The 8,941-nt window shown below is 42.1% G+C and overlaps 1 long non-coding RNA gene across 1 annotated transcript; it reads right to left on the reverse strand.

Moving 5' to 3' along the window:
* Positions 1-252: 252 nt before the first annotated feature.
* LOC308335719 lies at positions 253-2,052 on the reverse strand. Its single transcript, XR_013966086.1, has 3 exons — positions 1,918-2,052; positions 1,108-1,214; positions 253-765 (listed from the first exon to the last, which is right to left on the reverse strand). It is a non-coding gene; the product is annotated as an uncharacterized lncRNA (long non-coding RNA).
* Between the last annotated feature and the right edge of the window lie 6,889 nt (positions 2,053-8,941).

An 8,941-nucleotide genomic window follows, 5' to 3' on the forward strand; every position in this document is an offset into this window, starting at 1 on the left:
TAACGTCTAAATGGTTTCTACATCTTCATAAACACTTACTACACCGTTACACTACACTATACTATTACACTTATCATAGTTCATGGTATCATATTACACGTGTCATAGCAGCATCCACCCACCTGGGAGGTACCAACATGGACTTCCAGAGCAGTACATGGACCTGGGAGAAGTGGCAATTCAATAAAACAAGCAGAAAGCCTGCAACACTGCATGTGTTTGGAAACAACAATAGAGCCACAACATAGTGAAAACCTTTTATCCTTTTCTTTATTGCTTAAAGAATACAACTTTGTAATCAAATGAATGTGTATCAATTACAACCACGTTATCTATGTTTATATTAAGGGTTTACCACACAGTCGCATTGCAAATGTTTGATAATACACCAGAGGTGGGCAAAAGAACAAATTCAGCCCAGATAAAGCATTTTACAAAGTAAACATCCTTAACATTGTGTACATTTGCTTGGATGCACTCCGCAGCCAAGCAGAGCAGTACGGGCATCTGGAATGGGTAGAGGGCTCAGAAGGGCTGGGCGCCTGAACACTGTGCATCGCGGGGCTGGCAGACTGACCACTGTGCATCGCAGGGCTGGCAGACTGAGGAGGGCTGGACAGCTGACCTGAATAGAGTTTGCACTTCGGCAGGTGTTTTCTCATCGCATCAGCCCTTAAAAGGGTGTTCTTACACCGCAGGGACAATGATAGTGTGCCTGAGATGTGTCTGATCTGCAGTTAAGACAGCATCTAATGATGCGCAGATCTAGAGGGAGGGGAGACATACAATATGACAAATTAATATACAGTATATAATATACACACACAGCACCAACTCATTCTTACATTTCAAATGTACTTAAGGGGAAATCCATCCTTCATAGACCACTGGCAGTCACTAGACTGACTCACTGACTGAACACACAAATTGCATGCGTTGCAGAGATGGAACCTGGGTGAAATGAGTGCATGAATAACACACCCTGCCTGGCCAAGGCCAACAGTCTGAATAAGTCCCAATGTCAATTTGAAAGATAATGAAAATGCCTCCTCTCTACAGTACATCCAGACATACATCCTAAAAATAAAAAAACAAGCTTATACATACCTTCAAAAGCGATTGCAGTTTTAATATGAGCAGTGGTACAGTGTACAGCAGGTTGTACATTGTTTGAGCTGTACAGACTCATTGGTGGTCAATATGGAACGATGCATCTGTTAATAAAAATAAACAAGACAATTTTAACAATTACACTGAATTTGCAGAGCAGATAATCTACATCTGTAGACAGGCATAAAGGCCATAGATCTGTCAATTTGCCTATGCTGTAACAATAACAGTAATCTTTTTTTTAAGTATTAAACTAATAAAAATGATCCATCATTTAACAGACCTCACAAATTAAAATAATATGTCACCAGAAGCAGGGATGTATGTTGTATGCAGCCATGCTAGCTGCTGCTAATGAATAACCTAACACTTTGGCTACATGTTTAAGAAATTATTTCATATTTATGTCAGACATGCTCTATGTGAAGAGTTTTCCTGTGTCATTAACTAATTTCATGGAACATAACAGCTAACAAAATAATGCAAGTGCATGTTACAAAAACAGAATATAAGGGGGAAAACGAACCCGTTTAACTCCTAACGCTAGGTGCATTAATGGTAGTTTAGCTTCATAAGTTAGAATCGGAATATTGCTTGTTGTGTTATTACTCGAGTGTTAGCTACCGGTGTATCCTTTGTATCTGTCCGGTATTTAGCTAAGAGGCTAAGCTACTCGAGCAGGCAAGAAAGAAAAGAAAAACAAACTCATTAACTCCTGTTCATAAGGCTATAGTTTGCACTGCAGAACGTTTACATTTATATTAAGTTATACTTATAATATTAATATTGTCTTGCTGGTTTACGTACCTTGCGGAGGAAGAACGAGAAGAGTCTGGAAAGTGGAAAGAACTGCAGCAAACGGGCTGTAATATAAGTAACCCAATAGTGTAAGTGGTGCCAGATTTTGCAACAGAAATGTTGAAAAGAAGCCACTCAACAAATTGCAACAGATTAGCTCATTTAAATCTAATGTTCATCAACTGTTTGAAAATAGCAGAGCTAGAAGCATAGCAGCATATTAAATTAATAATAATATTAATAATAATACAAATAACGATAATAATACAAGTCGCTTATAATAAGGACATGGCATGCGGACATAACTACTTCCTGGTCAATGCCCCCGCCCTCGCAGAGACTTCTTGATCGATCAATCCTGCCCTGCAGTCAGACGCTTCTCCTTTGCTTGGTATACGATCCTCTTTATGTGCGAGACGTAAGTCCGATCGCCGCTGCCACCACGCCAGTTTAGGCACAGGGATATATCCAAAGGAGCCACAGACACGGGAGGAAACGGTAGCGAACGTTTAATGGTAAACAAACAGATACAGGAGGAAATGACGGTACCCGATAGATCCGGTCCCCTGGGACTCGGGTGCCTATATACCGTTGCCATGACACTGTTGCCATGACACTACATAACCCATTCCTGGCGTAAAGCATAACATAATGCTTGAAACACCAAAATGGCGGCTGTGGCTCAGGAGGTACAAGCAGGTCGTCCAATGATCCCTGGGTCGGCGGTTCGAATCCCGGCTCCTCCTCCTGTCCACATGTCGAAGTGTCCTTGGGCAAGACACTGAACCCTGCATTGCGTCCAATGAGTCGGTCGGTGTGAGCTCGCCACCATTGGTGTGTGAATGTGGGAAGTGAGGACGCTGGCGTCGACTGTTTACCGCTTCACCTCCCAATGTATAAATGAATGAACCATTGTAAAGCGATTTGAGCACTTGGAAAAGCGCTATAAAAATGCAATTAATTATTATTATTGTTAAAAGGGGTTCCCGCCCAAAATGGGTTAATGAGCCGATCCTCTTATGTTCTAGTTAAAGGGACACACAATGTTAGGCTTTAGTTCAATGTTTGTTTTGTAAACGCATTGACAATGAAGGGAACATTTACACCATAATGTGTCATTTACGTCATATTGTCTCTTTATTGTTAACGGTGTTTAATGTTTGTGTTTGCACCTTTTGTTTTACATCACCATTACATCACCTAATCAACACATGTGAAGTGAGCGCGCCTCACTTCACACGGGTGTGATTTTTGACTTACACAACTGTTTGTGTGTGTGCATGTGTGCATGTGTGCATGTGTGTGTGTGTGTGCGTGTGTGTGTGTGTGTGTGTGTGTGTGTGTGTGTGTGTGTGTGTGTGTGTGTGTGTGTGTGTGAGGATAGTGTTGATTTCGTTGACAAAAACTATGATGAAAAATGTTCGTTGACAAAAATAACATACAAACAAAATTAAAACTAATTAAGCTATCATGACTAAAACAAGGACTAAATATATCCAGTAGAACTAAAAGACAAGGCATTTTATGTTTGGTTGTGCTCTGCCGATCTACAATCTCACAACGTGTCGCACTGTGAGGCGTTGTGAGATTGTAGATCTGCTATTTTCAGCATGCAACCAAATGTACAATCAGCCATTACGAAACCAAAATACATTATAGTCGACTAAAATCTTACACTATTTAGTAAACTAAAACTAGACTAAGACTAAAACATTTCAGATGATCAAAATATGACTAAAACTTAATACATGTTTACTCAAAAGACTATGATTAAAAGTTAAAACTAAATGAAAATTTGCTGTCAAAATCAACAACAGTGAGGAGCCCCCACCGGGAGGATGTAGAGCCTTCGTCCTCCTCCTCCCGCACAACACTCCTTGATGGCAGGTTATGTTGGGGGTCCCCAGTTCAATAAGATTATTTTTTATTCAATAACAGTGGTTCTCAAACATTTTCTGCATGTCAAGGACCCCCACATTGAGATTATATATTTGGCTGCAAAGTCTGCACTGCTTAGGCAAGTCAGATTTAACTTAAATACCTTATATTTAATATTGTGAGCTTGTAGATATGTTCAAGCTGTTACTTTGGACTTGTTTATCTGTAAAGAAAGACTGACTATAGGAAGGAGGTGGATCTGCTTACAGAGTGGTGCAGTTCGCATAACCTCTTTCTGAATGTGGACAAAACAAAGGAGATGGTGGTTGGTTTTAGGAGGAGAGCCAGCAGCTGCCACCATACACCACTGACCATCGGTGGTGCCCATGTGGAAAGGGTTAATAGTATCAAATTCCTGGGGGTGCATTTGGCAGAAGATCTGACCTCCACGATCAACACCACAGCCATCATCAAGAAGGCTCAGCAGAGACTTTACCCCCTCCGGAGGCTCAGGAAGGCGGGCCTTCCCATTCCCCTCCTCACCACCTTATACAGGGGCACCATAGAGTCAATCCTGACCTACAGCTTCACCTCTTGGTTCGGCAGCCTCAAGGCACAGGAACAACACCAGCTGAATCGGGTGGTGGAGACAGCTGGAAGGATCATTGGTGCCTCTGTTCCCCCCTTGTTGGAGCTCTATAAAGAGCCACCAGCATCAATTGGGACCCTCATCATCCGTCCCACGGCCTGTTTATGCTCCTACCCTCAGGGAAAAGGTACAGGAGTATTAGGGCAAGGACAACTAGGATGAAAAACAGTTTTTTCCCAAGTGCAGTGAGGCTCTTAAACGAACTGCGCCCCCTACCCCCCCTCCCCCGGCTCGTAAACGAGCTGCGCCCCCTCCCCCGGCAAAACTGAATGAAGCGTTGGACTGAATTGGACAAAAAAATGCACTTTGGATGCACAATAGCACTTTAAAAAAACAGTGCTGGTAACGTTTTGTTTTTAAGGATAGCACCATGCCACTTTACTTATTTATAGGTTGTGCGTGGTGTTGGTAACTCTTAACTTTTCCATATGAATTGCACGTCATCATACATACTGGGGCTCTTTTTAAATGTTTTAGTTTTTAGCTTGTGTTTTAAATAGGCTCTATGTTTTATGTTGCACTGCCAATAACTGAGGGGAAACGATATGTCATGTTCTTTTGTATGCAAGTACATAGGAAAATGACAAATAAATGATTCTGATTAATCCGGCCGATTAATTAATCGAACCGATGCATCTATAAACGACTAAAATCAGCCGATACCGATGTGTTTGCCGATTAATCTCCCATCACTACTCTGAAAGAATAGATTCAAAGTTTGTGCCACATCTTCACGATTAAAGAAAAATAGCAGATCTACAAGCTAGTAGTCCAGTGCTATGAGCTTGTAGATCTGCTATGTTTCAATAGCAAAAGTATAACATAATGCTAAAAACACCAAAAGAGGTTCTCTTCCTGAATGTTAAAATCTCAACCCAGTCAGGCAGGGTGTGAGCTGTTTTGTTTGTAATAAAGTATGTAAAAGGACATTAAACTGTCATAACACTGCTCTATAGCTAAAGATCAGGGGCAGGCAGATGACATGGAAGAACCAAGTCCCATCACACCTGCAAGGCTTCTTCAGTGGATCACAGGGCAAGGTCACATCCCACTACTTCCCTCAGAGAAGGATTTTGGGGTAGTTATCGACTTCAACCACGACTGCGCTACAGAGTTTAAGGAGCACACTGTCTGTTTCCCAGTTGTGAGTGCATGTGCCGCAGGACCATTACGCTTCCGGTAAAACACGTGAGCTCCTCGGAGCAATTCAAAGCTGTTTTAACAGAGGCTTTTTATCTAGGGCAAGAATGTAGCCCAGTCTAGCTCTGTCTAAAGAATTTCTAGAACAATATCCATCCAGTTTTAGGGTGTCGTTTTAATTTTGTTCAGACAATTTCCACTACTTCTGTATGACATATTACAGAGAACATTTTCTTCAAGATGTCGTCTTGAACATTTGGTTAGGTACCCATACAACCAAAGTATGACTGATATATTTAGTACTGTCTGGCCTTTTTTCTTTCACTTAAAGGGCAACTTTAAGGTTCATGGTTTAAGTTATTAGAGAAATTAAAAGGTGAGTATTAATTACTTTCATTTTAGGGGATTTTAGCTCTTTTTGACAGGGGGGCAGGGGCATTCAAGCATGGGGCTAAATATGTATTTTTTTACAAAATTTGATGGCGATTAAAAAATAAATCACAGGGTATGCGCGTGACATCATCATCATACCTGGAAGTTATGCGGGAATGCCTACTGAGTGGCAAAAACTACTTTCTGGACTTGACAGCCCATACATCCAAACAGAAAAGTCTTATTTGATTGCATTAAATTACTTTAAACAACATTAAATTCACTTTGCCACTCGATCTGCCATTCACTTTATGCATGCACATACCCTCTATAGAATGTAACAAACATGACACACAGTATGGCTTCCCCCAGTAGGCCTCCTTCACATTCAGTTTGGCCAATTCTGTGGCCAGATTTAATTTCCTGTGGTTTATTAGGACTATAGTAAATAATAATAAAAAAAATCATCATAAAAAAAAAAACACCGGTGGTGTCTGCGGTACCTTTAAACTAATTCCTCTCATATCTGACACCCAAAAAAAAAAAAAAAAAAAAGGTGAACAGAAAGCACGAATATAGGGGAAATGCCCCCTGCGGGGGATGAACCCCGGTCCGAGCCCGGAGACCGGACAGGGCGGCACTGGGCTCGGATCCGCTTTATCGGACATGGAGAGCCTCCGAGCAGAAGCGTGGTCGGACAGTATCTGCTCAGAACGAGGTGGATGGAAGTGAGTGAAATATACTCCTTTATAGCTGCATAAACCAGGCAGTGACGGGCGACCAGTAGACCTCCCTAACTCCATTTCCCTGGGGCCATACAATGGGAAAATCACCTATGCAGGCCAGATACAGAGATGCTATATCTGCCAGTCCAGATTTCACCAGGTGAAGGAATGTGACATTGTGAAGTGCTGGAAATGTGGTATGACTGGACACAAGGGGAAGGAGTGTACTAGTGCCGGAGTCTGTAGCCTGAGCAGTGAAGTGGGGCACACTTTCTTCACCTGCCCACAGTCGTACAGCAACAGAGCAAAGCGGAGGCAGCAGCAAGCTGCGGATACAACCCCGGAGCCCGAAGCAGCAGCAGCAGCAGGAGAGACGCCAACAGACAGCCACGTCAGCCAGCAGACACAGGACACCCCGTCAGCTGACAGCCAGCTGACGTCACCTGACAGCCAACCGACGGCAGCTCCAGCACCACCCGAGGGGAGGCGGAGACCAGAAGAGGAGACTCCGCCCGCGGACAGCAGCCACTGCCAGCAGATCTCAGTTCCAGCAGCACCCGAGGAGGAGAGGAAGAGACCAGCGGACAAAGAACCGGCACCTGAAAGGCAGCAACAGCGCACGAAGGCCACCACCAGTGGGCAGAAAAAGCCAGCGAGCAAGCCCTCAGCAACGCCGAGGAAAAAGCCACCGAGCGCAGCCCCAGCGGAGGAAGCATCGACACCGCAGACGGACGCAGCGGCTGCTGTGCCAACAACATTCGAGACTAACGAAGGTCAAACAGCTCTCGAAGATGCGATTGACATTTTGTGCGGATCACAGTCCGAGGAGCGGGGTCCTGTATCCACCTTATTGGTGTCCACAGAGAACTTCCCTCCCTTACAAGGCAAGAGAGACAGACAGTCTCCTGAATCACATATTAAGAATAGGAAAAAATCCAAAAGCCAGGGATCGAAAAAGCCCTTTAAAACCTGATGATGAAATATGTAGGCCCACTACTCGCCATAATGATGTTTAATATTGCCACAATCAATGTAAGGGGAATACAGCAAGAAAGTACTAGACAGGAGAAACTTAATATAATTAAAAATATTTGAGCTGATATTATTTTTGCACAAGAATTGCGGCTAAAAACACTGGCTGATGTAAATACTGTTAGAGAGTACTGGTCCCACGGGTGGTCGGAATTTTCAATTGGTGGTGACCACGTTGATGGAGTCGGTATATTTTGTTTAACACAAAAAATGTAACTATTCAAAGGAAACGAGAAATAATACCAGGCCGACTTCTGGTCTTAGACTGTATAGTACGGAAACAGAAAATGCGGCTTATTAATGTACATATACAACTCCGCAGCGATGCGAAAAGATATGTCTTTTTAATAAGTTTAAGAGAAGTTTTGTGTGGAGGGCAGTGTATAATTCTGGCCGGTGATTTTAACACTATAACAGATCTTAAAGATAGAATATCAACAACCGGTAGTAACACAAGCCTATATGATAGAGCGAGTAAAGTTTTGAAGGAAACCTGCGAAAGTCTAGAAATGAGAGATAGCCTACTTTTAGGGTGCTGCACCCAGATGCAACTGGCTATACGTGTTTTGACGTGTCAAAAGACATTAATGTGAACACATATAAAACTGAGGCTTGGGTTAATTCCGACCACCTGGCAGTGAGAGCTACTATTAGCTTCCACGCCAGACCCAGAGTAAACAACTGGAAACTAAACATCAATTGCTTAAAAAATCTAGAGTTAATACAGAGTGTTAAAAATGAGATAAGTAGAGTGAAGGATTTAAGAGTTCTTACTGAATCAAATGTCGAATTATGGGAAGAGATGCGTAAAAAGGCAACTCATTTTAAAATGTAAATACTTAAATTTAGAACGAAATAAACAGTATAATAAACTAATGCAACTATATGTTGAACTCAAATGTAAAAGTAGCTCACTAACAGAACAAGATGAAAATAAATTAGACGACATTACCAGCACTTTGATGATTTTTAATAACGATTATTTTAATGCAGCTAAAGTACAAGCAGGCTTTGATATGGACGAACCAGCAAACATACATAAAGTTATAGAGAAATATAAAGAGAGACAGGAGTTTAACTTTATAAATGCACTGACCAATAAACATGGTCAAATTGTAAATGATGATAATGGAATTGATTGTGGAGCATTTTAAGGAAATGTATTGTGGTGATGGGACTCTGTTGGATGCAGAGGCCTTTTTATCAGAGGTGAAAAAAATAGATGGAGTGCACTTTG

This window comes from Protomyctophum bolini (assembly GCF_963924005.1).
Source record: "Protomyctophum bolini genome assembly, chromosome: 20".
NCBI classification, from domain to species: Eukaryota; Metazoa; Chordata; class Actinopteri; order Myctophiformes; family Myctophidae; genus Protomyctophum; species Protomyctophum bolini.